Below are 19260 nucleotides of genomic sequence, written 5' to 3'. Positions count from 1 at the left end.
GGTCAGATTCAGCATAAGGGATCTGGTCGTCACAAATCTCATAGTCCTGGATGGATTTAGTAGATCTAGCAGGAGAGGATGTTGCGTTCAGATTGTAGAGCCAGTTATTGCGGTTATGAACACTAGTTCTAGGACTAGGCAAGGTGAAAAGGCAAAGAACTTGGTTATTAATTATAAGCTCAAACTCTTCAGATCCTAGGTTTTCTATAAACATAGTGTTGAAGAGGAAGGGTATACTCATAATCGTAATGCCACAAAAAGGGCTTAGGTCAAGCATAGGCTGACGTAATCCGATAGCATTACCAATCATGGTTATCAAACCGCCTATTCGAATTGGTGCTCGTTCATCTTGGATAAGGTGGTCAAAATTTGCTAACATAAAAGTGGCACCGTTTACTGGACGGTTCTGGGAAGCACAAAATATGATGAAGAGTTCATCACGTGAAACTGAGGTACTGTTTGACTTCTTCCCAAATAAGGTGTGGGTCAGGATCTTATGGAAATAACGAAAGGCCGGGTTATGTATGTTTCCAGAGAGAAACTCATGTTCCTCGGGATCGTCATTTCCAGTCAAGCTTCCCCAAAAGTGTTCAAGTTCTCTATATTCAAAAAGTTCTTCTTGGCTCACTGTGAACGTATCAAGGGAGGTAGGGAAACCTAAAAGGTTGGTAAAGTCTTGAATATTAAATTGGTACTCCATGTTAAACATTCTGAACTGGATGAAACCTCTGCTTATTCCTTTTCCATGGCTGGGTAGATAGATCAGGGAGCTAAGGAATTCTAGTGTTAGTCTTCGGTAAGTGACAAAATGTCTACGGATAAGAGAGGTTTCCCACCCTATCTGACTCAGCAAATACAAGACACTTTCTCTTAGTCCAAGGGCAGTCATTGCCCAGTCATCAGCATACAAACTAGGTAGCATCTCTCTCGTGGCTAGTTCCTCAAACTTTTGTTTCTGAGCTTTCCCTCTGAATTTGATACCCATACGATCAATTTGTCCCATCAGGTTAGTGTTAGCTAGAGAAAAGAAAAACAAGAGTTTTAGCCAGGATTTGGCCAAATGCCGAAAGAAGAAGAGAAAAGTTTTTAATAAATTAAAATAAATTGAGAATGAATACTAAACAAAATTTAAAAGAATAATTAAGGAAGAAGTGAAAATATAAATATTTGTGGGTTGTCTCCCACTAAGCGCTTTGTTTAATGTCGCAAGCTCGACATAAAAACTATCAAATATAATCTATAAATTCTGGAGGCATCACGTCTAAGTGCAAGACTTGCGAATCTTCATTGTTTTCTGCATAGTGATAATGTTTTAGACGTTGCCCGTTTACGGTAAATGGTTCCATAGATTTGCCTTTAATTTCTACTGCTCCACTGGGAAAGACATTGGTGATTTGAAAAGGACCTGACCATCTAGATCGTAGTTTTCCCGGGAATAACTTTAGCCTAGAGTTAAATAACAGGACCGTATCGCCTTGTTTGAAGATTTTCCTTGATATGCGCTTGTCATGCCATTGTTTTGTTCGCTCTTTGTAGATTCTGGCATTTTCGTAAGCGTCTCGTCTAAGTTCCTCTAATTCGCTTATATCAAGGATTCTCTTTTCACCGGCGGCCTTATAGTTTAAATTTAGATTTTTAATAGCCCAATAGGCTTTATGTTCTAATTCTACCGGGATGTGGCAGGATTTTCCATAAATAAGCTTAAATGGGGTTGTCCCTATGGGAGTTTTGTAAGCGGTTCGATAAGCCCATAAAGCTTCTGGTAATTTCAATGACCAGTCTTTCCTTGAGGTGGCGACTGTTTTTTCTAATATTTGTTTAATTTCTCTGTTAGACACTTCCACTTGCCCACTGGTTTGAGGGTGGTAAGGTGTCGCAACTCTATGCCTTACGCCATACTTAAATAGTAGTTTTTCGAGTACCTTGGATATGAAATGCGATCCACCATCAGTGACTACTATTCTTGGGATGCCAAATCTTGGAAATATTATATTCTTAAAGAGTCTAGTTACTACTCGTGTGTCGTTTGTTGGAGAAGCTATAGCTTCTATCCATTTTGATACGTAGTCAACCGCCACGAGTATGTATTTGTTACCGAAAGAGGATGGAAAAGGTCCCATGAAGTCTATTCCCCACACGTCGAAAATATCTACTTCCAAAATGCCTTTTTATGGCATATCGTCACGTCTAGATATGTTTCCTGTGCGTTGACATCTATCACATTTCTTAATAGCCGCATGCACATCCTTCCATATATTTGGCCAATAAAAACCGGCTTGTAGGATTTTGGAGCAGGTCTTGGATGTACTTGCATGTCCACCATAAGGAGCGGAGTGACAGTGTTGGATTATATTTTCTACCTCTTCTTCGGGTATACACCGACGGAAAATACCATCGGGGCCTCTTTTGAAAAGTAAAGGGTCATCCCAGTAATAGTGTTTTATGTCGTAGAAGAATCGTTTCTTCTGCTGGTAGGATAAAGTAGGTGGAACTATTCCGGCAGCTAAATAATTTACGAGATCAGCGTACCATGGTGTAACAGATATAGCTAAGGTGGTTTCTACCTGTTTATCAGCGTTATTTTCTTCCAAAGTAGCTATAAGTTTATCGTACGAGAAATCATCCTTAATTGATGTTCTTTCCGGTTCAAGGTTCTCGAGTCTAGAGAGGTGATCTGCTACTACGTTTTCAGTTCCATAAAGTGGCATTTTTCCCAATTAAGTACTAGGTTTACTTTTACACATCGCTCTAGAACTCTTTCTAGGTTTTCAAGGCATTCTTCAAAGCTTTGTCCGCATACGGAAAAGTCATCCATAAATACTTCCATGATGTTTTCGAGAAAATCGGAGAATATTGCCATCATGCACCTTTGGAAGGTTGCAAGAGCATTACACAAGCCAAACGACATTCGTCTATAAGCAAAGGTACCAAAAGGACATGTGAACGTTGTCTTTTCTTGGTCATCAGGATGAATTGGTATTTGAAAGAAGCCTGAATAACCGTCTAGATAGCAGAAGTGAGAATGTTTTGCTAATCGTTCTAACATCTGGTCAATGAATGGTAAAGGGAAATGATCTTTTCGGGTTGCTTTGTTTAGTTTCCTATAGTCAATGCACATTCTCCATCCCGATTCGATACGTTTGGTTATAGTTTCTCCTTTTTCATTTTCAATAACTGTTACACCTCCTTTCTTTGGTACTACGTGTACAGGACTAACCCATTTGCTATCAGATATAGGATATATGATTCCTGCCTCTAATAACTTGGTTATTTCCTTCTTCACAACCTCACTCAGGATCGGGTTTAGTCTCCTCTGGTGTTCCCTAGAAGTTTTACAGTCTTCTTCTAGCATGATGTGGTGCATACAAATAGAAGGACTTATTCCTTTAAGATCAGTGATGTTGTATCCTAGTGCGGTTGGATATTTTCTTAATATATGCAGGAGTTTTTCTGTTTCGAGTCTTCCTAGGTCTGCATTAACTATCACTGGTCGTTCAAGTTCTAAGTCTAGGAATTCATATCTCAGATTTTTGGGAAGTGTTTTCAGGTCTAGGGTTGGTTTCTTAAGGCATTGCGTAGGATCCGGTGTTATTGTTAAACATTGGTTAAGTTTGTCTTCTACAAGATAGTCAAATGATTTGTCTTTTTCTAACTCTGTTTCTTTTATGCATTCATCGATGATATCCATAAAGTAACATGTATCTTCTATTGCAGGTGCTTTCAAAAATTGGGAAAGAATGAACTCAATTTTCTCTTCACCTACTTCGAAAGTGAGTCGTCCTCGTTTTACGTCTATGATCGCACCGGCGGTTGCTAAGAACGGTCTTCCCAGTATAATGGGTGTAACTTCATATTCTCTAATGTCCATGATTATAAAATCGGTTGGAATGTAGAATTGACCTATAGGCACGGGAACGTTTTCAAGAATTCCTACAGGATATCTAACGGAACGATCTGCTAGTTGCACAGACATTTTAGTTGGTCTTAATTCTCCCATTTCCAGTTTCTTGCATATGGATAAAGGCATAACACTAATACCGGCTCCTAAATCGCATAAGGCTTTATCTATGACAAATTTTCCTATGTGACAGGGTATAGAGAAACTACCCGGATCTTTAAGTTTATGAGGCATATTCTGGATTATAGCGCTACATTCAGCGGTGAGTGTGACAGTTTCGCTATCTTCAAGTTTCCTTTTATTAGAAAGAATTTCTTTTAAGAACTTAGAATATGAGGGCATCTGCGTAATATCTTCTGTAAACGGAATTGTGACGTTTAATTGTTTTAGTAGGTCAACAAATTTTTTAAATTGGCCCGCATCTTTGGTTTTAATAAGCCTTTAAGGGTAAGGGATAGGTGGTTTATAAGGTGGTGGAGGTACATAAGGTTCTTTCTTTTCTACGGTTTCCTTATTACTCTCTTCCTTTTCCTTAGGTTTATTTTCTTCCTCAGTTGGCTTTTTAGAGTTTTGGTTTTCTATCCTTGGATCAGACGGTCCTTCCACTTCCGTTCCACTTCTTAGTATGATTGCGTGAGCGTGGCTTCTCGGGTTAGGTTGGGGCTGTCCAGGAAACGTACCAGTTGGGGCAGCAGTAGGCGCTTGTTGTTGAGCTACTTGTGATATTTGCGTTTCCAGCATTTTGTTATGGGTAGCCAGGGCATCTACTTTACTTGCTAGTTGTTTAATTTGTTCGCCAGTGTGTACATTCTGGTTTAAGAAATCTTTATTGGTTTGCTGTTGAGAAGCTATGAAGTTTTCCATCATGATTTCCAAGTTGGATTTCCTAGGAGCGTTATTGTTAGGTGTAGATGGGATCGGCTTTTGATATCCTGGAGGTATAGCCGGGGCTTGATTCGGAGATTGTCCAGGTGCGTATAAAGCATTATTACTCTTATATGAAAAATTGGGATGATTCTTCCAGTTTGAGTTATAGGTATGCGAGTAGGGACTTCCTTGAGCATAGTTTACTTACTCCGCTTGGATTCCTGTTAGGAGTTGACAATCTGCAGGAGTGTGACCTTGGATTCCACAGACTTCACAATTCTGAGTTATGGCAACCACGGTGGCTGGAGGCGATACATTTAAACTTTCAATTTTCTGGACCAGAGCATCCACTTTTGCATTAACATGATCAAGGTTACTTATCTCGTACATGCCAGTTTTCGTTTGAGGTTTTTCCACCATTGTTCGTTCGCTTCCCCACTGATAGTGGTTTTGGGCCATGCTTTCGATAAGTTGGTAAGCATCAGCATAAGGTTTGTTCATTAGTGCACCACCTGCGGCGGCGTCTATTGTTAACCTCGTGTTGTACAAGAGACCATTATAGAAGGTATGAATTACTAACCAGTCCTCTAAACCATGGTATGGACAAAGTCTCATCATGTCTTTGTATCTTTCCCATGCTTCGAAAAGAGACTCATTATCTTTCTGTTTAAATCCATTTATCTGGGCTCTTAACATAGCTGTTTTGCTCGGCGGAAAATATCGGGCAAGAAAGACTTTCTTCAACTCGTTCCATGTGGTGACTGAGTTGGAAGGAAGAGATTGAAGCCATCTTCTAGCGCTATCTCTTAACGAGAAAGGAAAAAGACGAAGTCGAATTGCCTCTGAAGTGACACCATTAGCCTTAACAGTATCAGCGTATTGAACAAATACGGATAAATGAAGGTTTGGATCCTCGGTAGGATTTCCAGAGAATTGGTTCTATTGCACTGCCTGCAACAGTGAAGGTTTAAGTTCGAAGTTGTTTGCTTCGATTGCGGGTGGAGCAATACTCGAATGCGGCTCATCTTGCGATGGAGCGGCGTAATCTCAAAGAGCACGAGCTGGTTCTGCCATCTCGGGTATCGAAGGAAGAAGATTTTTTAGATCAGGAATTTCGCTAGGAGGGAGATTGTTTGCAGCACGATATTCCCGAATTCGTCGTATGACTCGGAGATATAGTTCGATATCGTTGATTCGTAAGTAGTACGGCTCGCCTTGTGAGCGAGTGTGTGGCATACAAATCAACGAAAGAAAGAAAAGAAAAAAAAAGCCTTAGTCTCTACAGCGTAACAGAAGAGTTACGATATCGACTAAATAAAAGTCCCCGGCAACGGCGCCAAAAACTTGATCGCGACTTTATGAGTCGAATTTGGGGTACAAACTGCAAGTGCACAGTTCTATCGCGTAGTTTTAAAAGATATCGATCCCACAGGGACTTATGAATCGATATACCGTTTTCTAAGGTTACTTCGTAAAGCTAAGGCGGATAATACTTTGATTGTTTTGGGGGAAAAGTTAAAACTAAAATAAGATATAAATTAAATATCAATTAAGCGGATATCAGTATGTAGTTCGTCGTAATTAGGGAGTCAAATCTTCGTTGGTTTCTTGGTTTTAAAATAAATCTTTTCAGTAGACACTATTGATTAAAAGCCTTTTCTCAAACTCTCGCTCTGTTGAATAGACTATGACTTTATATTAACGTAGTTGTCACTTATTAGTTAAGTCCAAAATCACTTTTTGAAAACAAGAGAATCTATAGAAACTCTTTTTAAGAAAACACTAATCGTTTAAACATCCTGTCGCATCTCGAAAAATACGATTCCTCGCGATGGTCGTGGAAAAAATTGCGTTCGAACAGAGTCGCCACCGAACTTTATTTATCCCAATGAAGGAATAGGAAAATATCGATAAAACCTTTAGGAAATGGAATAATGGTCGTCGCAACCATATTCAGGTTCGGGAGTGGATTACATAAGGGGAAGGTATTAGCACCCCTTACGTCCGTTGTACTCAACGGGAACCTTTTAGTTCTAATGTGCATTTCGAGTGTTAATTTATGTTTGTTTGTTATCTTTGGGTTATAAGATATTAGAAATTAAAATGGATGGGAACCTCAGAAAGGGAAAGGGGAGATTTTTTATTACTGTGCTCGCGAAGATACAGCAATCTCCTGCCTACGTATCCTTAAATAAGGAAATCAGAGCATTCGTAGTTCGGGGACTACGGTTGGTTGGTGTCTTTTAGTGAACAGTTGTTTTAGATCGCGTTCTAAAGGCTAAACGCTGGCTTGTCTACTCTCGACGGAGGCTTAAGTACTAGTTTGTTGTGCGCATTAGAAAGGATTGAATAATGTTCTTTTTGAAAAGAGTTTTGATCACACGAGGGTGACAAGTTGGATTAATATGTTGGATATTTTGTTTGACTGGTTTCGATCGCACGAGGGCGAGGACAGATAAATTTGATGTGTTGAGATATTTTTGGTTGGATGACGATTAATCGGATAGTCGAGTAAGACAACTCGTATCCTAACAGTCGGGAAAGGGAATAGAAGACTCTAAACCACCTTCTTTTTCATCCTTAATTATAGAAAAGGATTTGATAATAATTAAAGTGTCTTGAACGGATGACGAATACTCGGATAATCGAGTAAGACAACTCGTATCCTAAAAATCGGGAAAAGGAATAGAAGACTCTAGACTATTTTCTGTTTCATCTGAATATTTATGAAAATAAGGTTGTATATGGTTGACATATTTTAGAATGAACGACAAGTACTTGAATGACCGAGTAAGACAACTCATATCCAAGCATTTGAGAAGAGGAATTGAAAACTCAAGACCATCTCCCTTTTCGTACAGTTTGTTATGAAAATAATTTGATTAAGTTGTAAGTTGGTGGAAAAATGACAATTGTTCGACTGGCCGAGTAAGAGAACTCGTATTCAAACAATTGAGGAGTGAAATTGAAAACTCAAAGTCAACTCCCTTTTCATTTAGCTTATTGTGAAAATATTTCGATTTAATCGGAGTTTGGAAGTTGGTATAGGAACGACAATTATTTGACTAACCAAATAAGAGAACTTGTATTCAAATGGTCAAGGAGAAAAAATTGAAGACTCAAAGTTATCTCCCTTTTGGTTTCTTGTTATAAAAGGGTTTGATTTGTTTGTACTTAAATGAATTAGAAATGACGATCATTTAACTAACCGAGTAAGAAAACTCGTATTCAAATAATCGAGGAGAGGAGTTGAAAACTCAAAACCATCCCCTTTTTCATTTTCAAATGAAGTGTTGTTTAGATGTGATTAAGTATTTTAACTTTCAATGAAAATACTCGATGTTGGATTGAGGTTTTAATTTTGTGTTTACGAGTGGAGTGAATTTTATTTTAGTGAATGATTCATCTAATCGATTAATTAAAACCGAATAGGTCTTATTGTAAGAAGGCCCAAGAGTAAGCTATGTGAGGTGGATGGCGATGCTTTTACAAGCGATCGACTTACAAAGGTGTTTTGAAAATGGGCTCGACTTTGAATCGAGAAGTATGTGATTTGAAATCGGCTCGGATTATTTTAAAATCGATGAAAGCAACGTGATTTTGTCACAATTATAACATATCATTTCGTGTACACTCAAGGTTCAATATAAACAAATAGATAAAGAATAATCATGCACATACACTCCTTAAGATAAATAAACATCTAAATTATGAAGGTCATTTGTGATTCTATAGTCAATTAATTAATTGGATGTTTAACTAATTATTTTATTTTAATTAAATAATAAGTAGTAATAAAAAAAATGAATATAACCAAATAATTAAATATTAATAATGATAACAACCATATAATTGTGTATTTATTTTTTAATAATAATAATAGTAATATAATTACATATTTACTATATATATATATATATATATATATATATATATATATATATATATATATATATATATATATATATAATAATATATATATATATATATATATATATATATATATATATATATATATATATATATATATATATATATATATATATATATATATATATATTATATATATATTAACAATGGTATAATTATAATTTCGAAAATAAAATAAAATAATATTAACAATAGTATAATTATAATTTCAAAAATAAAATAAAATAATATTAACAATAGTATAATTATAATTTCGAAAATAAAATAAAATAATATTAACAATAGTATAATTATAATTTCGAGAATAAAATAAAATAATATTAACAATAGTATAATTATAATTTCGAAAATAAAATAAAATAATATTAATAATAGTATAATTACAATTTCGAGAATAAAATAAAATAATATTAACAATAGTATAATTATAATTTCGAAAAAAATAAAAATAAAATAATATTAATAATAGTATAATTACAATTTCGAGAATAAAATAAAATAATATTAACAATAGTATAATTACAATTTCGAAAAAAAAGAAAATAAAACAAATAAACCAGAATGGTGGCACACACAATTTTCATAAAAAAATGAGTAATTACTTACGTTTGACTAATAAATGGTGATAATGATATTAAACTTAATTAATTAATTAAATAGTAAATAATTCTATTGTTAAATAACTATGATAGTAAGATTTTAGTAAAAACAAATAAAAATCATGCTTTAAACCAAATAAGTTTAAATTAAATCTAGGCTAACACAAAAAATAAAAATAAAGGAACTACCAGAAAAACAGATGGGCCCTGAAAGTCCCTTAAGCCTACTAGGGCGCACAACAGTAGGTAAACGGTGGGTCAAAACGAGGGGCCCAAGTGGATTCGGTCCAACAAAAAAAAAACCAGTCTAAATTCAAACACTCCAACAAAAAAACTGCAAGGGAAATGAAAGAGGAAAAGCAAACTTTCCCCATTTACGGTCACATGGAGAGTTTACCAAGGAATAATGGTCATTAATTACATGAGAGAGTATTGAAAACGGAATCTGACTTTGGGCAGTGGGAAATTTCCTCCATTAATGCTTTTAAAACTAGTTTTTAAAGAAAAGAAAAAAAAAGGGATCTGAACTTAATAAACAAACGTTCGAATACATCTCTCCTTTCCCACTTTAAAATCCTAACATTTCTCTCTCTCTATTAAACACTCCTCTTAAATAAGAATTGGAATAATAAAACAATTAAATAGGAATTAAAATGTTGTCATCCCAAACCAAATACACACAAGCCGCATTATTGCCGACTTCTCCACTTTCTCACGACCTTCTCTCTCTGTCGTTTCATTCTCTCTCTCCAAATGAAACAAACGCTTCCTTTTAGCTTCTCTAACATTACTTAAAAGAAACACTTACCTCTAATCAGCACAAAACCCCCTTCAACATCACAAAAGTAGATCTATATTCTACAGCCATACATCCTATGAATCCTAATCGCAAACGAAACCCAAATATCGAACCCAAAACCAAACCATATATTTACATAGGTGCAAGGTTGCGGGAAGAAAAAGAAGAACTATGCATGCATTTGGTTGTATCAAAGTAACTCAAAATCAACAATAATAACAAGGGATTTTACCAGATCGAGGTATCTTGAGGATGAACGAACGGGTATGTGAGTCTCGATCTCTTCTGCTTCTTTTGAATCCGCTTCTTTGATCGCAGTGACTATAAGGAGGTGTTTGTGTTTTGAAAAAAAGATCCTGCTGCTGGGTTTTCAAAAACAGATCACTCTGTTATCTTCTGTGTGGGTTCTTTAGTTTTTTTTCGAAAAAAACTGTTTTTGTTGTTCTTGCTGTTACGTTCTTGCTGTTAGCTTTTTTAGGACTTTTTGAAAATATTGCTCTGTTGTTTTGGGTTTGAAAAAAAATGAATTGCTCTGTTCTGTTGGATCTCAAAAACGTATCCTCTCACTGTTAATTGATTTTGTTATATATGAATGTTGGTTTCTGTGAGATAACTTATTGGATCTTGTTTCCAGATTTTATGGGATGTTTGCTTTGTGGATTTAAGGTTGTTTATTTGGATATTGGAATGTGTTTTTTGGGTGTTTTCTTTGATTCATCGTGCAACATACTTACCTGTTTATTTAATCGTTTATTTTCCAGTTTGTTTTAAGTGCTTATTTGATAAGCTTTTTCTTTGAATTGTTTTTTTTGCAGGTGAAGTGATGTTGATTAGGAAAGGAGGCGGCGCCAGCTTGGGATTGGGGCGTTGGAGCTTCCAAAAGAGCTTTTGGAAAAGTCTTGGAAGCTGCTTCAATCTGTTGGATACTCAACTTGTTCAATTTTTCTTCAAATTTATTTAGCTGTAACAAGACTTTTGGATTGTAACTTTAGGGACTAATCATGTAACCTCTGCATATTTTAAACTCTTTTGATTATGCCTTGGCCTTTTTTGGAGTAATTTGTAACATTTGGATTTAATTAGAACTTTGAATTTAATTGGAACTTTGACTATGAAAATTGGGGTTGAAACGTATAACCTCCTATATCATGTACTCCCCCCCCCCCCCCCCCCCCCCCCCTTTTGAATTATTTGTAACAATTAAATATGCAATTAATCCCTTTTAAAAGAAACATTCTAAGATTTATTCTAATATCTCATTTGTGTGAGTTATTTAAAATGCTTAAAATCTAATCCAAATTAAAAATGGATTTGGCCACATTAATCAAATTTGGATTTTCAATTTGGTCTCCAGTTAACTTAAATGAGCAACAAGAAATGTGCATCATAAGTCATAAAAAAAAACAATTTCAAAGTGAGTCTAAAATATTATTCATCACCATAGTCTTTTCCAATGATCCATCTTAGCTTAAAACAAAACAATTTCAAAGTGAGTTTAAAATATTATTCATCACCATAGTCTTTTCCAATGATCCATCTTAGCTTAAAACAAAACACATGTGTCGCAACCTGAAAAATACAGTGCGCGAAAAAAACAACCGGCGAATAAAAAAGACAGAAGAGTCGCCACCGTGCGTTATTCATCCCAAAGGAGGGAAAGGAAACGCTCGAAGTAAACCTGAAAAAGGAAAGGACAAGACGGGGTCTCGCAACCAAATCTTGGGTTCGGGAGTCGGTTATGCAAAGGGAAGGTATTAGCACCCCTACGCATCCATAGTACTCTACGGGATCCACTTTTGTGGTTCTTGTCTAAAGGGTGTGAGTTTACCTAATGTGTTTAGTTACTAAAAAAAGGTTAAGAGAAATGACTCGCGCGGATGTCGCATCCACTGCATACGTATCTCATCTGAATATGAGAATCAGAGTCTTCGTAGCTCGGCTGACCTATGGGTTGGGGGATGTGTGCTCGCTAAGACATCGCGTCTTATGCCTACGTATCTCATCTGGAATGAGAATTAGAGTAAGCCGTAGTTCGGCTAACTAGGGGTTGTGGATTGGGTTTTGGATGAACGACGTTACTACGCAATCTATCGGATGCTCGACCTTTGGAGACTTACTCACCTGTAGTAGAAGGAGTAAACGTGTGTTATGGAGAAGAAAAATCAATGAAGGGTTTGTTCGCATTGTAGGAACGCGCATGCAAAAGGGTAATAAGGATAAGACCTCATAGCTCTTAACCCTGGACAAAGGAACCTGCATAAAGTAAACACAAAAACATTGCCTCCTATCGAGGTCTTCCAGCTAGGAAAGCAGTAAAATGCGGGAAAAATGTAAAAGTACCACGCGGATAAAGATCCGAAGTAACAACAATTAGAGGAATGGGAAACCCTGAGATCCTTCCAAGCTAACATCATCAAAGAAAGTGGGTCATTACAGGTAATCGGAATGAACCTCCAGGGGTTATCCCACAAATAAAGTGGGAAACCACGCAAGTTATCCCTGCAAAAGTCATGTGCCTTCACAAAAACTCAACAAAAGGGCTAGTGAAACAAGATAGGGTAACCAAGAGTTGCCCCTAAATCAAAATGTAACCACATGAATAATTCCATCAAAATTCACAAAAAACTCACAAAAAGCAACCAAGGGTAGGAGGCCTAAACCTCTTGTCAAACACATGCATCAAAAGGGTATCAAATTCAACCATAATACCTCATACATTTAGAGCATTCAAATTAAAGGCATAAAGATGATGGATATAGGGCAAACCTGATTGGAGAGCTTGATTGAAATTGAGTTGCACCCGTGAGGTTTACAAAACAATCTTTAGGGTTTATGTGAGGCAGAGGTGATTCTGTGCAGTTGAGTTCCCTTCAGGGTTTGGAGGCTGCTCTGAACTCTGTTAGTTCTTCTCTCACTATCTTTTTCCTCAGGGTTTTGTTCCAAGGAAACCTCAGAGTATTTTGCTTCTCTCAAAATCTTTCTCCAGTGAATCTCCCAGTGTAACTCCAAGTGTGTTTTCCTCTACTGAAACTTCAGTATTTATAGACTGATTTTTGTGGGTAGTGGGCTCAAATGAGGGAGACCCAAGTCCAAAAAAATTTGTTATATTTTATCTATTTATTTAATTAATTTTATTTATTTATTTATTTTTAACTTTTTTTTTTTCGTTTTTTTTTTCATTTTTTTCGTTTTTTTTTTTTTTTTTTTTTTTTTTTTTCAGGAAAAATGAAGGGTAAATTTTGGGGTATTACAGCTGCCCCTATTCAATCAACTGGAGACCCGGAAAGAAGATGGCAGCTGTTTTCGTACTTTTGAGGTATCAAGGGATTGAATACAATAAAAGCCCAAAAATTTGCACTGAAGTGAAGTGAAGTAACAATGTCTGTCAGAATCGGCAAAGAGGTGGTCTTGAAAGAAGAATCCGTATGGTACGGTGAGAGTCAGTCTGAATACCGAAAAAGAATGTTAACTTGGATACCAAAATAAATGGTAACACAGATATAACCATGGCCTGAATGCCACAAGTTGCATCGACCTGAACGTCGGAAACTTCTTCAATCTGAACATCGGAAAATTGGCCTGAATGCCACAAGTTGCATCGACCTGAACGTCGGAAATTTCTTCGATCTGAACATCGGAAAACTGGCCTGAATGCCACAAGTTGCATCGACCTGAACGTCGGAAACTTCTTCGATCTGAACATCGGAAAATTGACCTGAATGCCACAAGTTGCATCGACCTGAACGTCGGAAACTTCTTCGATCTGGACATCGGAAAACTGGCCTGAACGCCACTTCGGTCTGAATACCAGAAACTGGCCTGAACGCCACTTCGATCTGAATATCGGAAATTGGCCTGAACGCCACTTCGATCTGAATATCGGAAATTGGCCTGAACGCCACTTCGATCTGAATATCGAAAAACTGGCCTGAACGCCACTTCGATTTGAATACCAGAAACTGGCCTGAACGCCACTTCGATCTGAATATCGGAAATTGGCCTGAACGCCACTTCGATCTGAATATCAAAAATTGGCCTGAACGCCACTTCGATCTGAATATCGGAAAAACTTCATGCCTGTCAGCATCGGCAGAAATATGGAAAGATAATAGAGGCGACGCATGGGCCAATGACACTTGCTGGGGATAACCAAGGTGGGTCATGAACAATCTTCAGTCTGAGTACTGGAAACAACTTCTAGCTTATCACTTGGGATACCGAGAATGTTTTATGCTTACATGCGTATGTTTGAATCTTTCAATGGCGTAATGCTCCATGCAAATGGAAATGCTACGCGATTTGGGAGGATGCAATGCAATATGATTCTACATTCAGGGATGCGAAATGCTGGGTAGAATGCCAAGCTGAGGCAAGGGGATCTACTGGGGAAATGATCACCATCTTCTGGACCCTGGCAAGGCTGTTGGAGATGCACAGCGCAAAGAATTCTGTGGGGAAATGACCCGCCACACGGTGTTCTAGCAATGTCGAAATACCGAGATTCTGACTGGGGAGAGAACGACACTGAAAACCTGTTGTTGGGGAAAGCGATAGTGGTTCTGGCAACCATGATTTGCGAGAGATGACTCAGCAAGGGAAGCAAACACCGATACGGTACCGAGGTTCTGCTTCAACGGAAAGAAACCATGGATCTGACATTGGGATTATCGATCTGGCCTCGAACTCTAAGGAGCAGCCACTTCTGCTGGGAAGATACAGTCTGGCACTGTCAACTCCGCTGGGGATATATAGTCTGGCACTGTCAACTCTACTGGGGAGTGTATGTCCTGAAACAAACGCTTGGGGAAGTACAGTGGTGAGAACCTGCTGGGGATTGAAGAATCCAACACTCTGATCAGCTCTGCAGGGATAAGACACCAGATTCGTCTGTTGGCGACTTCACTGGGGAAGATATTCACGATCATCTGCAGGGGATTTTAAGGAAATGCCCCGAGGGTATCTGTTCTGAATAGACGATCCAAAGCACTTAAAATTTACAGCAATTTTAAATGTTTATTAAGCATGTACCTGTAAAGCCCTTATGTGTCATGATGCAATGTTTATCAAAAATTCGGACGTCATTTTTGCAAACAAAACAGTAAAATGAAAATGAAAACAGAGATATACTGAATAACATGATTTTATTGATTGAATGGCCTATGAATAGGCAATTACATCAGGAAGCAATCCCTGGAAAGAGGTAATCGCACAAAAGATAAAAACAGAAATTAATCTAATGGCAATGTGAAATGGATTTCTATTGGGTTCCAATTTTGCTATGACTTGCTCGTCTTCAAGATCCTCCAGATGATCAGCCTTCTGAAAAGGTGATTGGACTGTTTCCTACCTTTCGAAAATTTCCAGTCATCGACATGAGATGAGATTCAGAACTAACTCAGAACGCAGTCATTCGCTTAATCCCTAACTTTTGCCTGGATCGCCCTTTTCGGGTTTTCAATCCACCGGGATACCCATTTTTGCCTAAGTTGCCTTTTCAGGTTTTCAACTTACCGGGTGTACGATCTTTTCATTTTTAATCCCTAATTTTTGCCCGAACCTTTTCATTTTCTTGGTTCGTCGGGATGCCCATTTTTGCCTGGACTATTCTTTTTACTGTCCAGCGGGTCTATTTTATGCGAAGTATTTTTTAACTACGTCTGAGTTCATAGGGGAAATGAAGTTTTCACCATCCATAGTTGCAAGCATTAAGGCCCCACCATCAAAAACCTTGGTGACAATATACGGTCCATCATAGTTAGGAGTCCACTTGCCCCTGTGATCTGTCTGAGGAGGAAGGATCCTTTTCAACACTAAATCTCCGACTTGGAAACAACGAGGACGCACTTTCTGATCAAAGGCTCTCTTCATCCGACTCTGATACAACTGCCCATGACAAACGGCTGCCATTCGCTTCTCTTCGATAAGACTCAACTCATAGAACCTTGTCCGAATCCATTCGGCTTCGTCTAACTTGACATCCAACAAGACTCTTAGAGAAGGAATCTCCACTTCAACAGGTAGGACTACTTCCATACCATACACCAGGGAGTAAGGGGTTGCCCCGGTCGATGTACGTACTGAAGTGCGGTACCCATGCAAGGCGAAGGGTAGCATCTCATGCCAATCTATGTACGTGACGACCATCTTCTGCACAATCTTCTTTATGTTCTTATTTGCCGCCTCAACAGCGCCGTTCATCTTAGGGCGGTAAGGGGAAGAATTGTGATGCTGAATGTTGAAGTTCTGACACAACTCCTTCATCATTTTGTTGTTGAGATTAGAACCATTATCAGTAATGATTCTTTCGGGAATCCCATAGCGACAAATGATTTCTTTCTTGATGAAACGGGCAACCACATGTCTGGTGACATTCGCGAACGACGCTGCCTCGACCCACTTGGTGAAATAGTCGATGGCAACAAGGATGAAGCGATGCCCATTGGAAGCAGTCGGCTCAATCTTTCAAATCATGTCAATACCCCACATAGAAAACGGCCACGGCGAAGACATCACATTCAGAGGATTCGACGGTACATCCACCTTATCAGCATATATTTGGCATTTATGACACTTCCGAGCATATTTGAAGCAATCTGACTCCATGGTCAATAATAACCCGCTCTCAACAATTTCTTAGCCATTGCATGTCCGCCGGCATGAGTACCGAAGGAACCTTCATGAACTTCCTGCATTAACATGTCCGCCTCGTGTCTGTCCACGCATCTGAGCAAAACCATGTCGAAGTTCCTCTTATACAGCACATCGTCTTTGTTCAAGAAGAAACTGCCTGCCAATCTTCTCAAAGTCTTTCTGTCATTGTTGGATACCCCTGCAGGGTACTCTTGATTCTTCAGAAAACACTTGATACCGTGATACCAGGGCTTGTCATCGACTACCAGTTCAGCAGCAAACACATACGCGGCCCTGTCAAGGCGCATCACATCGATCCTGGGAGCATGGTTCCAATGAATTACCTTGATCATGGAGGATAGAGTAGCAAGTGCGTCTGCCATCTGGTTCTCATCATGAGGTATATGATACAATTTTACTGTTGTGAAGAAAGTCAACAGTCTTCTCGTGTAGTCTCTGTAGGGGACCAGAGTAGGCTGAAGAGTATTCCAATCACCATTCACTTGATTGATCACCAGAGCTGAATCTCCGAAGATGTCCACAGTCTTGATTCTTAAATCAATGGCTTGCTCAATACCCAAGATACAGGCCTCGTACTCAGCTTCATTATTTGTGCACTCAAAAGTCAAACGAGCGGTGAAGGGTATGTGGGCACCTTTCGGAGTTGTAATGACAACACCAATTCCACTTCCTCTAGCATTGACAGCCCCATCAAACAACAAAGTCCACTTTTCGTTTGGATCAGGTCCCTCCTCAACAACTGGCTCTTCACAGTCTTTCATCTTGAGGAACATGATGTCTTCATCTGGAAAATCAAACTTCATCGGCTCATAATCATCAATCGGCTGCTGAGCAAGATAGTCTGACAGAATACTCCCTTTGATGGCCTTCTGTGACGTGTACTGAATATCATACTCTGTTAAAATCATTTGCCAACGAGCGACCCTTCCGGTGAGAGCTGGCTTCTCGAATATGTATTTCACTAGATCCATCTTAGAAATCAACAAGGTAGTATGGTTCAACATATACTGCCTCAGTCGGCGAGCAGCCCAGGCCAAAGCACAGCAAGTTTTCTCAAGCTGCGAATATTTGATTTCACAGTCGGTAAACTTTTTGCTAAGGTAGTATATGGCATGCTCTTTTCGACCAGACTCGTCATGCTGTCCCAATACACACCCCATCGAGTTCTCGGTCACTGACAGGTACATTATCAGAGGTCTCCCAGGAACTAGAGGTATAAGGATTGGAGGTTTCTGTAGATACTCTTTTATCTTCTCGAAAGCCCTTTGACAATCTTCATTCCACCTGATATCCTGATCTTTCCTCAGCAATTTGAAAATTGGCTCACACGTGGTTGTTAGGTGAGAGATGAACCTTGCAATGTAGTTCAACCTCCCTAAGAAACTACGGACTTGCTTCTCTGTTCTTGGCTCTGGCATTTCCTGTATCGCTTTTACTTTGTCGGGATCCACCTCAATCCCTTTTCCGCTAACGATAAAACCCAGCAATTTTCCCGATCTCGCCCCGAAAGTGCACTTGTTCGGGTTAAGTCTCAGTTTGAATTTCCTCAAACGCTCAAATAGTTTCTGCAAATTCACCAAATGTTCTTCTTCTGTCTGAGATTTGGCAATCATATCATCCACATAAACCTCAATTTCATGATGAATCATATCATGGAACAGAGTTACCATAGCTCGTTGATATGTTGCTCCGGCATTTTTCAGACCAAACGGCATCACCTTGTAGCAGAAGGTGCCCCATGGGGTTATGAAAGTTGTCTTTTCCATGTCCTCTGGTGCCATCTTGATTTGGTTATAGCCAGAAAAACCATCCATGAAGGAGAATACCGAGAACTGAGCTGTATTATCCACCAAAACGTCAATGTGAGGTAATGGGAAATCATCTTTAGGGCTAGCTCTGTTTAGATCCCGGTAGTCGACACACATCTGTACCTTTCCATCCTTCTTAGGTACTGGGACGATGTTTGCAACCCATGGCGGATAATTGGTGACTGCTAGAAACCCTGCATCCAACTGCTTTTGCACTTCTTCCTTTATCTTGACGACCATCTCTGGTCTTGTTCTTCTGAGCTTCTGCTTGACCGGAGGACAACCTTCTTTGAGAGGCAAGCGGTGTACCACGATGTTTGTGTCCAGCCCAGGCATGTCCTGATAAGACCAGGCGAAGATGTCAACGTATTCTTGCAGCAATTCAATCAGCCCTTTCTTCACATTGTCTTCTAAAGCAGCCCCTATCTTGATTTCTCTCTTGGCGTCCTCGGTGCCGAGATTAATCACTTCAACAGACTCTTGATGCGGTTGAATAACCCCTTCCTCTTGTTTTAATAACCTGGTAAGCTCTTCAGGGAGTTCACAGTCTTCATCACCCTCTTCTTCAGCTTGAAAGATTGGATTTTCAAAGTCGAAGCGAGCCATAGCAGAACCGTTATCAATAGGATCCGGTGATGTGCATCTGCATGAGTGATGGTATGTGCTTATGAGTGTGAAAAAAAAGTGGAAACTAAACAAAACATTGCC

At 38.7% G+C, this 19260-nt stretch overlaps 1 long non-coding RNA gene and 1 other non-coding gene across 2 annotated transcripts; both read left to right on the top strand.

Moving 5' to 3' along the window:
- The first annotated feature begins 5354 nt into the window (after window positions 1-5354).
- Window positions 5355-5461, top strand: LOC127124075 (small nucleolar RNA R71). Its single transcript, XR_007803715.1, has one exon. It is a non-coding gene; the product is annotated as a small nucleolar RNA R71 (small nucleolar RNA).
- A 4225-nt stretch (window positions 5462-9686) lies between these two features.
- On the top strand, window positions 9687-11196 carry LOC127118498 (uncharacterized). The gene is made up of 2 exons (XR_007802235.1): window positions 9687-10357; window positions 10909-11196. It is a non-coding gene; the product is annotated as an uncharacterized LOC127118498 (long non-coding RNA).
- Window positions 11197-19260: the final 8064 nt, after the last annotated feature.

This window comes from Lathyrus oleraceus, chromosome 2, assembly GCF_024323335.1.
Source record: "Lathyrus oleraceus cultivar Zhongwan6 chromosome 2, CAAS_Psat_ZW6_1.0, whole genome shotgun sequence".
Lineage (NCBI taxonomy): Eukaryota > Viridiplantae > Streptophyta > Magnoliopsida > Fabales > Fabaceae > Lathyrus > Lathyrus oleraceus.
This window is presented reverse-complemented; position numbering and strand designations above follow the sequence as displayed.